Source organism: Aethalodelphis obliquidens, unplaced genomic scaffold (genome assembly GCF_003676395.1).
Source record: "Aethalodelphis obliquidens isolate GAN/ISIS:26980383/991018 unplaced genomic scaffold, ASM367639v1 scaffold7, whole genome shotgun sequence".
Classification (NCBI taxonomy): Eukaryota; Metazoa; Chordata; class Mammalia; order Artiodactyla; family Delphinidae; genus Aethalodelphis; species Aethalodelphis obliquidens.
Window position 1 is genome coordinate 19,411,732 of NW_020837951.1, and position 18,244 is coordinate 19,429,975.

At 46.5% G+C, this 18,244-nt stretch overlaps 1 protein-coding gene across 3 annotated transcripts in view; it reads left to right on the forward strand.

Moving 5' to 3' along the window:
• WHRN (whirlin) overlaps positions 1–18,244 on the forward strand; it is an 89,133-nt gene that overhangs the window by 47,990 nt on the left and 22,899 nt on the right. The gene's annotated exons all lie outside the window — the stretch shown is intronic.

Sequence of the window (18,244 nt, forward strand, 5' to 3'; positions counted from 1 at the left end):
ACATGGTGGTTAAATGCACACACTTTGGAGTCATAATTACCAGCTGTATCACTTTATCTTCCTGGACTCAGTTTCCCCATCTGTAAAGCTGGGAAAATTATACCTTTAGGAACTTGCGGGGATGTAGCCAGAGAATCTCTATAAAAGCACTTAACACAGATAAAAGTATTCAAAATATGCTGGCTTTGCATAGCACAGGGAGATCAGCTCCCTGCTTTGTGACCACCTAGAGGGGTAGGATAGGGAGGGCGGGAGGGAGACGCAAGAGGGAGGGGATATGGGGATATATGTATGCATATAGCTGATTCACTTTGTTATACAGCAGAAACTAACACAACATTGTAAAGCAATTGTACTCCAATATTAATGATAGGACATTTTGCAGAAGACTGGGGCCAATGAAACATTTGCTTTGCTAACCTGCAATGTATATAGGAATGCTCTAGGTAAATAGAACCAACAACACAATAAGTGATTATCAAAATATTAGTCATGTTGCATAGTTATGTCTCTACCTTAAGACTGAATCTGAGACAACACTGTAAAACAACTGTACCCCAATTTAAAAAAAAAAGGCTGAAAACACCCGAAAAAGCAATTATACTCGAATAAAGATGTTAAAAAAAAAGAAAAAAAATATGCTGGCTTTAAGAAAATTATTTCTGGTTTTCAGTATAAGCCTGTAAGTAAATAGAATTGGTTCTGTTTGTGGATGAGAAAAATGAGGCTCCGAAAGTGGGAGTGATTTGCCCAAGGTCACATGCCAGGAAGGGGCTGGCCAAGGTCACAGGCCTGGCTCTCAGCTCTAATGCCCATCCGTGTGGTTTCCGCTGTGGGTCCTGCCTCCCCGGTGAAGGGTCAGTCTGGCATGGCCCCACCGGGATGGAATAAACCCAGGCTGTTCCTTCAGTTCCTCACCGGCATGCCAGCCCGGGCCCTGCACAGAGCCTGCTTGCGAGGAATTGTGGCAGAGCAGCCCCTGATCGCTTGGAGCCTTGAAAGTCCCCTGGCTGTTTCAGCAAGAGGTGGGATGACAGCTTTCACATCATTGCCAAGCTCCACCTTAGAAGACTGGCTTTACCTCCCTTCCCAAACCCCTCGCCGGAGCAGGGCCTTCTCTGCCAGGCCTTTCCCTGGGGCTGCCTTTCCCTGGGGTGTGATGGTCACCTCTTTCTCCTGGGTGAGAATCCATGAGCTGTGAACCTCCAGCTGGCATCTTGCTTCCCTTCCAAGGAGTGTGCGGGAGGAGTTGTGCTTCCCATAGATTCCAGGTTCTCTAAAAATAGTCAAAATAATGATACCAGCACCACCACCACCTGTGTCCTAAGTACCACGTTGTCGAGACTCAATGAGCGAATGCAGGTAATGCGCAGTGCCTGCACAGGATAAGCTCCCCTCAAATGGTAGCCCTGGTTATGTGAGTGGTCTTCAGTATCCACATGAGTGTGTGTGCTCGTGGGTGAGACTGGTCCTTGATGGCATCTGAAACTCTCGGGTAGCTGATGGATCTGCCCAGGTGATGAACCCTTTCCGAGGAGCCAGAAGGTGGTTTCTTTCCTGAGAATCCTGGCACGTGCTGGGCGACAGTTTTAGCCTCTGCCCCCCCACCCCACTCCCACCGGCTGTGTCACATTCTCAGTCCTTCCACAGCATGCTCTCCTAGCCCGGTTTGTGAACTAGCCTCTGAACGTGTGTTTAGTAAATTGCAAACGTTCCGAGTTACTTAGTCCTACCTCCTGACTTTTAAAGGGGCCCCTGCTAGGGTAGTAATTGCTCCCAGGCAGGCTATTGCCAAAAAGAGTAACACTTAGTTTCTGCAGGGAGGCCACTGTGAAGCAGGAGCCCAGCTGTGGCTCGCCCTGGTCACAGCAAAAGGGGAGAGCGTTCGTTCAGGTGCCCATGGCCCCCATGAGCATGCTGTCCACAGGAGGCAGACTGGCCTTCCAGGGGCTGGCTCTCCTTATCATCCCTGTCCCAGGTGGCCAAAGGAAGGGCCCGAGGAGCTGGGCGGCGACTGACCAGCACGGGAGGGTCGTCAGTTGCCCTCTGGCTCCACATGTGGCCATGCCAAGTTCGGTGCCTGTATATCGAGGATGTGCATGGTTCGCTGGATCTGAGGTCAGCCTGTTCCGCCGTTTCATAAGGGAAACAGTGATCAGCGAGCATTTCCTTCGCCCCTGCTGTGGGATAGGGCACACGTGACGGGCTTTGAGAGAGGTCAGTAACCATGCTGGGCACTGCTTCAGGCACTTGACCATGAATACAAATTATCAGGGACCTTGTCAAGTGCAGGTTATGATTCAGCAAGTGCTGCAGTTATTATGGCCTCATAACTATCCCCAAACCAAGAGGTGTGCAATAGCCACAGATTCTGCTCAGCCTTGCTGCGGATCAGGAAGTGGACGGGCCACAGCCGGGCAGCTTGTCTCAGCTCCGTGATCCTCAGGTTACAGCTGGAAGACTCAGTCTGGGCACCGGAGCCACTGGGAGGCTTGTTTTGTCTCATGTCTGGAGGTTGGCATTGGCTGCTGGCCGGGGGCCCCCAGCTCTTCCCTGCACGGGCCTCCCTGGGCCATCTTCTCACAGAGCTAGTTTGGGCTTCTTCTAAGCGTGGTGGCTTAGAAAGGGATTCTGAGGGCATGGGTCCTGGGAGAGAGACAAGTAGAGCTGTATTCTTTTTATGACCCAGCCTCAGAAGGCAGGTTCAAGGGGAAGGAAATAACTCTTACTTCCTGTATCAGTTTCCTAGGGCTATTATAACAAATGATCGTCACAACCTTAGTGGCTTAAAACAACATAAATTTATTCTCCCACAAATCAAGGTGTCGACAGGGTCATACTCCTTCTGAAGGCTCTAGGAGAAGATCCTTCCTTGCCTTTTCCAGCTTGTGGTGTTCCTGCCATTCCCTGGCTTGTGGCAGCATCCCTGCAGTGTCTGCCTCTTCGTCACTTGGTCTTCCCTGCATGTCTCTGGGTCTCACATCTCTCTCTCCTTTCACTTCTATGGATGCCAATCACTGGATTTAGGGCCCACCCTAAATCCAAGATGATCCCATCTCAAGATCCTTAACTTAATTACATCTGCAAAGATCTTATCTCCAAATAAGGTCACATTCAACAGGTACTGGGGGTTAGGACTTGGACATCACTTTTTTTGGGGGAGAGACACGTTTCAACCCACTACAGCTCCTGATGGAGAGTGGCAAGGTTCTAGGAGAGCATATAAGACTTGGAAAATTTGGGATGGGGACTGCGATTCTGCATTTCTCATAAGCTCCTAGGTTGTTGATACTGCTGGACAAAGATACAGGCTACTGTTCTCAAATCTCAGTCTACTGAGGAGGAGGGAGGAGTAAGTAGCAAGCTAGGTAACATATTAATACCAAAACTACGTAATATTTGAGTAACACACAGCATCTACTATGTACAGTCACTTGACATATATTAGCTCCTTTAAACCTTCACAGCCACCTTTTAAAAAGGTTTTTGTTCCTGTTCACGGATGTGAGGCTCAGAGAGGTTAAATGATTTAACCAAGGTCACACAGCCAGGAAGGGGTGGAGCCAGGACTTGAACCCAAGCAGAGCTGGTTCAAAATCCTTGCAGTTACTACTGCAGTCCCCTGCCTGGGCTGGGACCTCAGGAAGGAGCCATCAGCCCAGGGGAGGAGAGCCAGTGTGGCTGCAGAGAGGAAGTAGCTGCCTAGCTGGGCCTTACAGGGTATTCACTCAGGCACCTGAGATTTGCTAAACGTGTGTGTGTGCCTGACGCAAAAGCAGGAGCCAAAAGACACGTGCTTTCTGCCCTCGTGCAATCTGGTTGGGGTGTTGACTGTGGACAGTTATACCAGGTAGAGAAGTGAAGGAACGGATCTTCAGGGAGGTACTAGCAAGAGCAAAGGCACAGAGACATGGGCTGGGGCTCACAGGTGTGCTGAGGGGAACCTGGGGGCTGACCGAGAGGAGAGGCAGGGCGAGGGGGCATGGGGCGCGGAAGGAGACCCTGGCTTTTCCCAGGCCTCACCGATGGCTGGACAAACCTGGAGAGACACACAGCACTTGGACTGATTGCATTCACTCCAGAATCAAGGAGCTGTTTGCTGTAAGGCAGACAGAAGGGGGCCAAAGCTTTCAGAGGCTGGGGAGTCCAGAGGCCTGGGTGGGGCTGTGTACTAGAACTATTAACTCACACCCTTTGGGGGACTTCGTTTCCTTTTTGTTTATTTTTTCCAGCTATTAAAGGAATAGATTCAATATGTAATACACACACAAAAACATGCGACAGTAGAAGGACCCAGATGTCCTACCTTCCAAAGACAACCTTTGTTAACATCTTTTATTTTTTTACATATAATTCGCATACCATAAAAATCACCCTTTCAAAGTATGCAAATCAGTGAATTGCACAACCATCACCAGCATCTAATTTTGAAACATTTTCATCATCTCCCCCACCCCCTGCAAAAAATTCCTGTACCCTTTTAGCAGTCACTCCCTATTTCTGTCTCTAAAGATTTGCCTATTTGGGGCATTTCGTATCAGTGAACCATAGAATATGTGGCCTTGGTGTCTGACTCCTTTCACTTAACATAGTGTTGTAGCAGATATCAGTAAATTCCTTTTTATAGTGAAATAATACTCTGTTGTGTAGCTATAACGTATTTTGTTTGTCCATTTGTGAGTTGATGGACATTTGGGTTGTTTCCGTCTGTTAGCACCTTGATGTAGCTTCTTATTCCTTTCTCTGTACACTTTTACACAATGATATTATACAGTATATACCATTTTGCATCCCACATTTTCACTTGCGTTTTCCCACGTGATGTAAAACTTCTCATAAGTGCAATTTGTAATAGCTGCATGATAACACTCCGTCTTCTGGCCGAATTATAATTTACCTAACCATTCCCTTGAAGTCAGGCGTTCCGTTGTTTCCAATTGAAGTAAGATTTTAAAAGGAGCAACAGATGAGAGAAACCTCAGGGGATCTTTCCAGACGAGCTTAAATCGCCTCCCAGCCTATCTGTGCCAGCAAGCTGCTGAGCCCAGAGAGGGACGAGGATGACTTATCCCAGATTACTAAGAGGCAAGGATTGGACTGGATGGTGTAAAAAAGATTCTTCTCCAGGGTGGCATAGCAGATCTCCCAAGGGCCCAGGCCCGCTCTTCCCCAGACCCCCAAATGTCAAGGGAGATGTTAGCTTTATATCATGCCCCCTGGCAAATGTTTACATTTATTTTCTGAATTTATTTTCTTTACCCTCAACAATATAGTCTTCATATGCAGTCTGGAAAGCCGAGAAAATGAATAAAGAGCTTGAAATGAAAATTGCCTGGAATTCACCTCTCAGAGGCAACTCCTGTGAACATTTTGGCATATTCCTTCCCAGTCTCTTTAACACATTTGAAGACCACATTCGTTGGGCAATTTTAAGATAACATTAAAAAACCTGAATTCACAAGTAAAGCATGACCACTGTAGAAGGTGTAAAAAATCCTACACTAAGGGAAAACCTCATGCAACAGTCTAGGTGTCTGTCCTTCCAGAGTGTTACGCTCACAGGGCATAGGATATGGACAAAAATAGTTCAGCAAAGTTGGGGTCAGACTATTTGCTTTCCGCCATCCTCCATAACATCTTCCCATTTCAGAAAGACCTTTGCAAAATATTAAGGTACAGAGTGGTGTTATGTGATTCCATTTTTTTTTAAGAAGAGAAGTATATTTGTACATACTTACATATGTGAAGAGAGTTCCTGGGAGGATGCCCAAGAAACTGTTAATGGTGGTTACTTTTTTTGAAAAAATTATACAGTTATACAATTTTTTTTTTTTTTTTTTTTTTTTTCGCGGTACGCGGGCCTCTCACTTTTGTGGCCTCTCCCGTTGTGGAGCACAGGCTCTGGACGCGCAGGCTCAGCGGCCATGGCTCACGGGCCCAGCCGCTCCGTGGCATGTGGGATCTTCCCGGACCGGGGCACAAACCCGTGTCCCCTGCATCGGCAGGCGGACTCTCAACCACTGCGCCACCAGGGAAGCCCTACAGTTATACAATTTTTAGAGGTTACACTCCATTTACAGTTATTACAAAATATTGGCTATGTTCCCCATGTTGTACAATACATCCTTGAGCCTATCTTTTACCTAATAGATTGTACCTTCCACTCCTCCACTCCTATATTGCCCCTCCCCCTCTCTCCCCACTGGTAACCACTAGTTTGTTCTCTATGTCTGTGGGTCTGCTTCTTTTTTGTTATATTTACTAGTTTGTTGTATCTTTTAGGTTCCATATATAAGTGATGTCATAGATTTGTCTTTCTCTGTCCAACTTATTTCACTTAGCATAAATCCCTCCAAGTCCATCCATGTTGCTACAAATGGCAAAATTTTGTTCTTTTTTATGGCTGAGTAGTACTCCATTATATATGTATAATGGTGGTTACTTCTTAGTCTCAGTCCTGGGGCCTGTGACTTCAGTAGTCTGGGGGCCTGAGACGTGTTTTTAAGGGAAGGGAGCTTTGGGGAGGCAGGAGTTTTACAATTTGTGTATATACCCATTTTTTACTGTTTGCCCATTTCTATTAGATGCAATTTTAAGTTTAATTGGAAAAAATAATTATATGTCATTAAATATTCTGCAACATTATTGTTTATGACTTTATAGCATCACTGTATGGATATACCATAGGGTATATCTATGAATCATAGATATTCATAGACATTTAAAAGGGGGGGTCCAAATTATTTTTGAAACTTTTTGTTTTGCATAGTCTTGATGATTTTCTTGGGGTTAATTCCTAGAAGTAGAGTTGCAAAAGTTTTGTACCACTTTGTCAAATACTTCTTAGCAAGTTTGAACCAAAGTGTGCTCCAGCTGGCAAAATGCCAGATGCCCTGTTACACTTTCTCACCCAGATGGGCTGGTGAAAGCCTTTTAGTGTTTGGTTCTTTTTGGCTAACCATGAGTGCCACCGTGTTTTGTGTGCCACCCATGTGGTAAGCAGAATAATGAGCCCCAAAGATGTCTACATCCTAATCCCCAGAACCTGTGAATATGTTAGGTTATATGACAAAGGGGAGTTAAGATTACAGATGAGATTAAGGTTCCTGATCAGCTAACTTTGACATAGATGATTCTGGATTATCCAGGTGGGCCCAGTGTAATCACAAGAGGCCTTAAAAGTGGAGGAGAGAGGGGCTTCCCTGGTGGCGCAGTGGTTGAGAGTCCGCCTGCCGATGCAGGGGACATGGGTTCGTGCCCCGGTCCGGGAAGATCCCACATGCCGCGGAGCGGCTGGGCCCATGAGCCATGGCCGCTGAGCCTGCGCGTCCAGAGCCTGTGCTCCGCAACGGGAGAGGCCACAACAGTGAGAGGCCCGCGTACCGCAAAAAAAAAAAAAAAAAAGTGGAGGAGAGAATAATAAGAGAGAACAAGGAAGATGGCTGTATGAGAAGGATTTAACCTGAAGATGCTGTCTTTGAGGATGGAGGAATGGGGCCACAGCCAAGGAATGTGGGTGGCCTCTAGAAGCTTGGAAAAGGCAAGGCAATGGATTGTGTCTTCGAGCCTCCAGAAAGGAACTCAGCCCTGCTGACACCTTAGTCTTAGTCCAGTGAGGCCCATGCTGGATTTCTGACCTTGAGAACTGTAAGATAATAAATTTATGTCCTTTTAAGCCACTAAGGTTGTGATAATTTGTCACAGCAGCTATAGGGTACTAATACAGTCCAGCACATACTGTATCCCCAACACCTAGCACAGTGCCGGCCCTGAGGGAGGTTCTTGGTTCTTGTCTAGATGGTCCATTATATTTATCATTTGCCCAGTCGCACAAGATACAGAAGTAGTTTTGCAGTCGCCACATACATACCACTGGAAAACGAACCCACTAAGTTGTGTTTCTGATTTGTTTGCAGTACATTTTGTCTGTAAACTGAGTGTTTATAGTCAAAGTACTGTGTTACTTGGGTTATTTCTTTTTTCCCCTTCACCTTAGTTCTGTTATTGATTTGAAATAGGTTCATTTGTTTCTGCTGGAATTCAGTAGGGTTTCCCCACATCTTTATTGATTTAATTTTACTTTTTGAATAACAAAAACGTCAAAACTGTACCTAAAAAACGTACTCAGAGTATTACTTCTCCCCCACATCCCTTCTACCCACCCCCACCACTCCTCGCAAGACAACTAAATAAGCTAATTTCTGGCTTATTTCTGTTTCTTTGTGCAAGAATAAGCAGATACATGTATATGTTCTTTTGCCTTTCTTATATAAAAGGTAGTATGCGATAGATATTCTTTTTCAGTTAATTTTTTAAAATTTAGCATCCTGGAAGTCACTGCATGTCATTGCACAGAAGTCTTTGTCATTCTTTTTTACACCTGCATAGTACTCCACTGTGCGGCTTTGCTGTACTTTATTCAACTGCTGTCCTCTGTCTGGGAGCTTAGATTGTTTTCAGTATTTTACAGTTACAAACAATGATGCAGTGGGTAACTCCACATATATGTATTTTGTCACTTTGGGAAGTGTATCTTCAGGGTAAATTTCTAGAGTTGGGATTTCTGTGTCAAAGGGTAAATACATATATAGTTGGTCAATATTGCAACATCCCACTCCATAAGAGTTCTTCCATCCTGAATTCCCACCAGCCTTGTCTGAGCATGCCCGACAGGTGCTGTCAAGTTTTTAATTGTTTCCTATCTAATAGGTGAGAAAGGGTATCTTGATGTAGCTTAATTTGTAATTTTCTTATGAGTGAAATTGAACATCTTTTAATATGTTTATGGACCATTTTTGTGTCTTCTTGTAACTTGGATGTGTCTTTTATTATCCTTCTGTTGTCAAGATTTTGGACTTTTCCCCCTAAAATTTAAGAATTCTTTATATATTAAGGCTTACTAGCCCTTTATCTGTGACATGTATTACAAATGTTTTCTCCTTGGTTGTCATTTTCTTTCAACTTTGCTTATAGGGGTTTTTTTTTCCCCAATGTGCAAGTTTTTTTTAATTATCATTTAGTTTAATTACCAATTCTTTCTTCTGTTGAATTTGAGGTCTCTTTAGAAAACCTTTCTTAGATATAGAGCATTTTATCCATTTTTTTCTTTTAATACTTGTAAATACATTTTTCTTTTTAAAGCTCTGATTAGCACACTGGCCCTGAACTCCATGCAGATCTGATTTATTCTTGTGTGCAGAATAAGATATGGATCAAATTTTATCTGTTTCCAAATGGCTACATAGTTATCCTAGTGCTATGTATTAAAAGCCCATCTTCACCACAATGATTTGTGATGCCACCTTTGTCATGTACTACATTCCTGTGTGTCCTTGGGCCTATTTCTAGCCTGTTTCCCTGTCTGTCCATCTGCTCATGGGTCAGTCCCCCACAGTTTAATTGCAGAGGCTTTAGAGCAGGATTTAGTATCTGGTACCTCCTCCTGTAGCAATTCTGTATCAGGGTTTTCGTAGCTGTTCTCGTAGTTTGATTTTTTAATTAAAAATTATTGTTAAAAATTAACATTCATTTTTACAGTAATTTTAGGTTGATTAAAAAAAATTAAGCAGAGAGTATAGAGTTTTCATATACCCCTTCTCCATCCACCCTTTTCACACACAATTTTCCTTATTATTAACATCTTTCATGAGTGTGGTACTTTTATTACAGTGATGAGCCACATTATGATACATTATTATTAACTAAAATCCATAGTTTACATTAGGGTTCACTCTTGGTATTGTACATTCTGTGGGTTTCAACAAATGTATACTGAAATGTATCCACCATTCCAGTATCATAGGAATAGTTTCACTGCCCTAAAAATCCTCTGTGTTCTGCCTGTTCATCCCCCCATTCCCTCCCCAAACCCCTGGCAAACCACTGATCTTTTTACTGTCTCTATAGTTTCGCCTTTTCCAGGATGTCACGTGGTTGGAATCATACACTATGTAACCTTTTCAGATTGGGTTCCTCCATGTGCAGTTTTATTTTTTCACATGAACTTTTTATGTCAGCTTATCTAACAAAAGCTTGGTTGTGTTTTTATGGGGATAATGTTAAATATTCAAATGAGAGAGAATTAACATCCTAATGATGCTGAATCCTTTCCAACAACAGGCCATCTCTTTTTTTCCTTTTCCTATTTGTTGAGTCCATTTTGAGTGTTATAAGTTTTCTTCACATGTGTGTTGCACATTTCCTGTTAAGTTGATTCCTGTTTTCTCTCTTCTGTCACCATTATAAATGTAGAGTATAGAGCATAGAGTATATACTCTACCTCTTCTGATTGGTCACTCTGTGTATATGAAGGCTTGAACTTGAGAACTCACTGAGTGTTACAGGTCTGTGGAACAGCACAACGCAGGTGAGAGGGCTAGTTCCAGGCCAGCTTTACCCCAACTTACCAGGAGGCCTCAGGCCCATGACGTATTTTCTCTACCCCCACCCCAGTTTTCTCTCTTCCAAAATGAAGGGCTGGATACATGCGCACCATTTCCCAGAGTGAAATTCCAGCCAAAACTAAATTGTGGTTTGTGTTTTTACCTCTTTCCCTTACTTGTGATTGACAAATTGGATGTTTTTTCCCTGCTGCAGTGCAGAACCAGGCTGCAAGTACCCAGGCTCCCTACATGCCCTGGCCTTGTCAAACTAGACCTTTACGTAAATGGAAAATGTCTCTTGCCTGTCTACAGAAACCAGAAAGGGCAAGGGGACTAGCTTGCTTGTTCGTATATTTGTTCATCCATTCATCTAATTGTTTATTCACAAGTTACTGATTCTGTCAGGCATTGGTGGGGTGCCCCCCATGTGCCATGCAAGGGGGGTGCAGGACTCTGGCCCTGAACTCAGTGCTTACAGCCCAGCATGGTCTCGAGCTATGATGAGAGCTTTGGGGCTGGTACTGCAGAAAGTTCTTTCTGACAGTGCTGGTTTAGAGTGCCTTTGCATCACCTGAGTTGAAATGTTGAGCAGGCAGATACAAGTCTGGGGCTCAGAATAGCAGTTGGGCTGGGTTCATATCTTGCTCTGCTATTTGACTGGTGGGTGTCCTTGGGCAAGTGACTTCACCTCTCTGAGCCTCACTGCCCTCATCTATAGAACAGGCTAGACCATTCCGTGCCTCAGGTGGTGCTTATTAAGTGTAGAGCCAAACTGTACGAGGCCACTGGCCTGAGCGAGGTGCTCAAGGGGTTCCATAGCTGTTGTTCCTCCTGGGTTTGACCGTTGTAAGTGCTCTGATGTGTTTGCTTGAAAGCCAGACTGTCCTGTGAGAAGAGCTCAGGAGTGGCTTCTCTGCCCTCGTTCCACCATTGACTCAGAGTATGACCTTGGGCAAGTCCTTTCCCCTCTCTGGGCCTCAGTTTTTCCACTGATGACCTGGGGGTTAGAGCAGGCCTTCTTTGAGGGCTGCCCATGTCCTGAATAGAGTAAGCAAGGACTGACAATGGACGTGTTAGTGTGAGAAGAAGGAACCAGAAGGAAGTCAGAATGCACCAGGTCCGCCAGTTCCATCCGTGGCATGTCCGAGTGGGTTCTGCCTTGTGAGAGCAAGGTTTACCAGAGAGGGTTGTGTGATGAGCTCACCCAGACCCAGCCCTCACCCACAGCTTGCTTGTTCTAGGAACCTTCTGAGCATTGACCTTGACCTTTTTAAAAAAAATACAGACAAGGTTTACTGACTTCTGAACTGTTGGAAGAAACTAATGTTATCTCATTAAAACTGCATTGCTCACCAAAAAAAAAAAAAAAAAAAAAGCAAGAAAGAAAACAAGCCCATTAAAGTTTTAAACCTGACATGGAAGACTATTAAAGATTCATAATTGCAATAAAACTCTTCAATAGAATTTGAATTTTCGTTGTGGTAATGCTACAGTCAGCGGAGTCCTCATTTGAAGCCGCAAAATCCATTTCAATAAAGTCTTGGGAAGGTGGTGAAGGAGGCCCTGGCCCAGCAAGGCTCCCACCGGTGTGCACATCCAGAGAGGATGGATTCCTGCCTGCCAGCTCAGCACAGGGGTCGAGTGGTTGGCAGGTTTCTCCCCTGCCTCCCTCTGATGTGAGAGCTCAGCCCTGCTGCCATCCTTCCATGGGTTCTTTGGGCTCGTTTGTTCCTTGCAGCAGGCAAGAACAGAGCACCTACTGTGTGCATGGCAGAATGCCCGGGCCTGAGAGGTCATGTCAGAGGTGGAAGGATAGGCTGGTTTTTCCTCGAGGAGGAGCCAATACTGGTTCGAGCAGAGGTTTGGCAGCCTGGCAGGACAAAGGCCAAATCCCAGCTCTTGTCACTTCACTTGCTGGCCTCAGCCCCTCATCTGTAAGATGGGGATAAAAATATGTGCCTCGTGGGTGTGGCCATCACGTGTGAATGTTGACACGGAAGGTGGAAAGGCAGAGGGTATGGCTTTGAGAGACTCAGAGGAGACAGAATTGCAATATTTGGTTGGTGAGTGACTAAGGGTCACTTTAAGGGTAAACATCGTTTTCAAAAACGCAGCTAACATTTATTAAGGACTTACTGTATGCTGGATACTGTTCTACCTGCTTTGTAAGTGTTCATTCAATAAATACTCATTGAGCACCTACCACGTGCCAGGTGCTGTTTTAGGTGCTGGGGTACAGTGGAGAGGGTATTAACTCATTTAATCCTCAGACCTATGAGGTAGGCACTGATGCTTTCCCCATTTTCCAGAGAAGGTAACTGAGCCACAGAGAGGGCAGGGAAATTACCCGAGGTCACACAGCTGGGAAGTGGCAGAGCCTGGAATTAGATCCCGAGGACAAGACCCCTGGGTCTGTGCTCAGTAACCACACGGCAAATGGCTTCTCATTTAGTTGGTGTACCACTCTTCACAGATGCTGGTCTTATCCCGTTTTGAGGGAAGCAAGGCCTAGAGCGGTAACATTATTTTCCCCAAGTCTCTTAAGGAGTAAGACGGGATCATTACCAAGGCCAGCTCACTCCTAAGCCTGCTGAGCTCTTTCCACTGCTCCAGGGGCCTCAGACCCAGGGGGAGTGAATTCCTGCTTCCTGGTGGTTGGCTGGCCAAGTCCAGGGGAAAATCAGTGTCCTGTCCTCGTTAAAGTCCCTTTCCTCTCTCCTCGGAGCATCCCGGACCCCAGCCTGTCACTCGATGGCTGTGGATGTTGGAGGAGTCTTTCCTCTGCCTTAAAATGAAGGGCACTCCCGCTCTCCACCCTCTGCTCCTTCATCACTGGTGATGAATAGGACGCCCGTGGTGACAAATAAAAGAAAGACTCCTTTATTTGTTCATCCTTCTACGTCCTCCCCACGGCGCCTGTCGGAAAGCTGAGCAAATATTAGACACTCAGTCACACTCTGCTCCTGTCTCTCCCTTCTCCAGGGGGTCGTGTCCTGACAGCTCTGGGCCGGTGGGTGTTTTCTTGGTTAATCAGCCTCAGGGTCTGGGCTTTGCTGTTGCCTCGCTCTGTGGTCCCTGACACGTCCCTGTGCTGCCTGTTTCCCCACATGTAGGGGACCTTGGGAGGCCTGACAGTAGCCACGCTTTCCTTTTTCCTTTTTGCCTTAAATCTGCCCTCCCCTCCCCCTCCCCCGCCCGGGTTATCTAACTCAGAGCTGGCTACCGTGGGAAGGAGAGAGTAACATTTCAATGAATGAACACGGAGAGCTCTTAGGTATTTTTTGTGTGTGTGTGGGGGGGAGTGCTTTAGGAGAAGAGCCAGATGAAGACCTTTAAACACTCCACCTGGACTTCACGTTGCACAGACCAAAGGAAAAGGGGAAGTAAGTGGAAGTGAGCATGGGAGAGTAGAGAGGAGGGGTCTCTGCAATCCCTTCCCGTTTACTAAATGCCTTCTGCGTGCCAGACACTGTGTGGGATAAAGGTGGCACAGGGTTGGGGGAGAATAAGGCAGAGGCTGGGCTCCACTGCTGGCTCACCGTCCATGTGTGACCATGACCTTGAGCAAGTTGACATGTCAACCTGTCCCCGCCATTTGGAAGGGAAGTGAATGAAAATCTCTCGAAAGCCTCTCGAGTGTCAGGCTCTGTGCTGAGTGGTCCCACTTGCTTCTCAGAGACCTGGAAAAGGCAGGCAGTATCATGTGCCTTTTACAGACGAGGAGTGTACTTGAGCGGTGCAGGACCGCACAGCCACTGTGTCATGGCTGCCTGGCTTCAGAACGACGGGCATCTTTCTGTTGGACCGTAGGGAAGGGACTCCACAGCCTGCTGGCCTGGGGCTGCTGTGAGCAGCACGTGAGACGCTGGATTTATTTGAACGTGGCTTGTGAATTCTGAATGACAGTGAACATGCAGACGCCTGTTCTGACAGGGCTCCCGGACCTCGGGAAACTTTTCAACAAGTAGAGGGAATGAGAGAGAGAGCTGGACACAGAAATGGGAGTCACTCAGACCAACTCAGATGCTGCAGAGGGCTGCGTGGAGACAGCCCCGTCTAGAGCTTCAGTTTTAAAACAGGCTCTGAAGAAGAAGAAAGATAGGAGAGGATGGAAAGAGATGGGGAAGACGGGCTCACGTAACCCCCCATTAAGTTGGGGTTTCCAGAGTGTGACTCCTACTTCACACCTCTTCCCCAAGTGGATTGCACATGAACCCCACACTGACTCACAGATCGGGTAGGGATTCATTCAGCAGACGTTAGGGGGAAATGTGATTAGCACAGCAGACCTTTGATTTCATGGATGTTAATGTTTACGAGGAGGCTGCAGTAAACGTGTGCCGGTGATTCACAGCACTGCATGAATAACAGGTGCCCGGCTCAGGGAAGGGAGAGTAACTGAAGTTTGGAAACCATAGCACTAAATCGGTACACACCCCCCCAAGAACCATTGCCCCCAGAGGCTACTGACACCCCGACCTCAGTGTTGCCAGATTTAGCGAATAAAAATACAGGCCACCATTTAAATCTGAGTTCCAGCTGAAGAGCGAATACCTTTTTTAGTGTACATACGTCCCATGCAATATTTGGGCCATTCCCTGCTTCTCCAGCCTCGCTGTGAGGGGCCAGGTAGGTGCTTGTAGAATTGAGTTGCTTCCCCCAGGCCTGGACCTGTAGAGAGAGGCTTGCTCACGAAAGGATGCCCTCACTTATCTGGTCTCTCAGATGTTACTTCCTTTAATTAAACTGCTGGGATGAAATAAAGTGTGTGGAAAAGACTGAAATTGACTTCCTTAGCTTAACAAAAGCCAAAGCTATTGAGAGGGATACTTAAGGAAACAGAGCACTTCAGCAGATGAAAAGTACAGCCTGGCTCCAGCTCGGATCTGTGGGGGGACAACCAGGGGCAGAGGGGAGAGGTGGAGCCGCTACTCAGGGAGACTGTGATGATGTGGGCCGAGGGGGCCGTCCTTGCCTTGAGAGCATCCGTCCGCTCTCAGTAAGGCCCGAATGCCTGCCTGCGAAGCTCTCCTTTGACACAGCTCTGCTTCTCAGCATCGGGGAACACCAGCTGGGAGAGAGGCACAGTGGGAAGTGGCGAAATCCATACCTCCGGGCATAAGCACTTATTGAGCGCTTGCTGTGTGCCAAGCCCCGAATCAGGTGTTGGGTCTCACCTCTAGCTCTTTACAAGGAAACCAGCTGGGGTTGCCTAAGTTCTCAGGGACCCCAGTTTCTCAACTAGGGAGCTCAAAGATGCAGAAAGAGAGAAAAAATTTGTTGATATTGCTGGTGGTGTTGGGAAACACATGCTGATGACTGTAGAGATTTTGGAGGGCAATCCTGGGCTAGGATTCCCCATTTTACACCAGAGGAAACTAAGGGACAAAAGCTCATTGGGGAATTTGCTTGAGCTCATGTGGCATGAAAGTAGCAGAGCCAGGATTTGGACCTGAATCTGATGGTCTTTGAAACCCTTAACCATAGCGTTACGCTGCCTCCTGGATTGTAAGGGTTGTTGAGGTTTTTAAGCCAGGAAGGACATCATGAAAGCAAAAAGTTGAAGAAACATGAATCGGGTGCTAGGTCTGAGGCCAGTTTAGAAGTTAATGCACGGGGGAGGATGCCAGCTCAGGAGCTCAGGTATGAGCAGGTGGGGACCCAGGTTAGGGGACCGATGGGAGAGGAAGAAGGTGAGACTTCCTGGAGAGTCTACTCAGGGAATAAAGGCAGAGTTTATGATGGGGGTGGGTGTTCAGAGCTGCATGCTGCAGGGCTAGGGAGGAATGGCAGGCTTTGGACATGCTGGATCTGAAGCCCGACAGCAGCCCAGTAGTAGAAAGCACTAGGGCCTTGGGACCTGACCTGGGTTTACACCCTAGCTGTCCTCTTCACTAGCTCTGTGACCACAAACTATTTACTTAACCTCTCTGAGCCTCTGTCTTCTCTCTGGTGAGAGGCAGAGCAATGACACCTACTTGGCAGGATACTGAAGATATTAAATAAGGAAAGCTATGTAAAGGGACAGACAAGGTTCTTGACATATAGTCAGCATCTGGTTAAAAGTGGTTTGAAACTTGGGGCTGCAGGCTGGTGTCATGTGTTAGTCCCCACTGAGCTGCAGCAGAGATGGTCCTGGATCTGGGAATGGAGGGACTGGTGTCTGACTCTTCATTCATTTGATGACTTTTTATTGCATTCCCACTGTATGCCGGGCCCTGGGGACGTAGCGTGGAGAGGCTGGTGGGAAAACTCAATTATAGCACAAAACAGAGCCCGCTGAGCAGCCTGAGAGCAGGATGTGATCTGTCTGGCTGTGCGTGGTGCCCCAGCTCAGAGCCTGGCACGTAGTAGGTGTGCAGGAAATGTTGAATGGGGTTGTGGAGGCAAAGATGCAGTGGGCCTTCTCTGAGCACATCAATGCTGGTGCAGAGGAGGGTCGGAAAGTCTGAATTTGTAACCACTTTCTGTTCTGGAAACTCCCCAACAGCAGGTGAGGAGTTAAAGAAAAGATGAGAACCTGGGGACCAGGGTTTCAGTTCTCAGCCTCATCACCACATCTTATTCTCTTTTTCTTCCAAATTCCCAATTGGCTCACATTTTCCAAATTCTGCTTTGAAAAACACTGGAAAACGCCCCTGGGGGTGACCATGCGCCATCAGCAGGCGGGGACGGGGGGAGAAGGAAAAGTGGCCACAGGAATAATTGGCATTATGGGGACTTCCCTGGTGGTCCAGCGGTTAAGACTCCACGCTCCCAATGCAGGGGGCCCGGGTTTGATCCCTGGTCAGGGAACTAGATCCCACATGCGTGCTGCAACTAAGGAGCTGGTGAGCCGCAACTAAGGAGCCTGTGAGCCTCAACTAAGGAGCCTGCCTGCCACAACTAAAAGATCCCGCACACGGCAATGAAGATCCAGTGTGCTGCAATTAAGACCCGGCGCAGCCAAATAAATAAATAAATAAACAAATATAAAAAATAATTGGCATTATGGGGCTGCCCTTCAAGGCCACGGTGGGCTTTGACCCTGGGCAGCCCCCTCTGGTCACCCATCGGTGAACAGAGGAAAAACACCGAACCTCCGAGTTTAAACATGCTGCACGTCCTTCTGACATGCCCCAGGTCACACTGCAGCAGCTTCCCAGGCAACCTCTTCTGGTTTTGTCACATACTTATGTTTATTGGAAGGCTAGTGTTTTCTGTTTTTTACTCCTTTCATTAAAAAATATGTTCTTACATTACCAAATAAAACTGCCTTCTTTTTTAAAATTTATTTATTTTATTTTATTTATTTTTGGCTGCGTTGGGTCTTCGTTGCTGCGCGCGGGCTTCTCATTGCAGTGGCTTTTCTTGTTGCTGAGCACGGGCTCTAGGTGCGTGGGCTTCAGTAGTTGTGGCACGCGGGCTCAGTAGGCGTGGCACGTGGGCTCAGTAGTTGTGGCTCACAGGCTCTACAGTGCAGACTCAGTAGTTGTGGCACACGGGCTTAGTTGCTCCACAGCACATGGGATCTTCCCAGACCAGGGGCTTGAACCTGTGTCCTCTGCATTGGCAGGCGGATTCTTAACCACTGCGCCACCAGGGAAGCCCCCAAACCACCTTCTTGTCATAAGAATCCAAGCAATATATTATTCCTTTAACGGAAGGCTAGTTTTCTCACTTACTGCTTTTTTCTTGAGTAACTTAAAATGATGTTTACACTTTAAGGTAATATAAGAATGCACGCTTGTAAAAATTTTACAAGCTTGTAAAAAAATTTACAATGCTTGTAAAAAAATTTTAACAGTGTAGAAGTGTAAAAGGAAAATAATGGAACTCTGCCTTCACACCTCATCCTACCCCCAATTCCACCCACCTCCAGG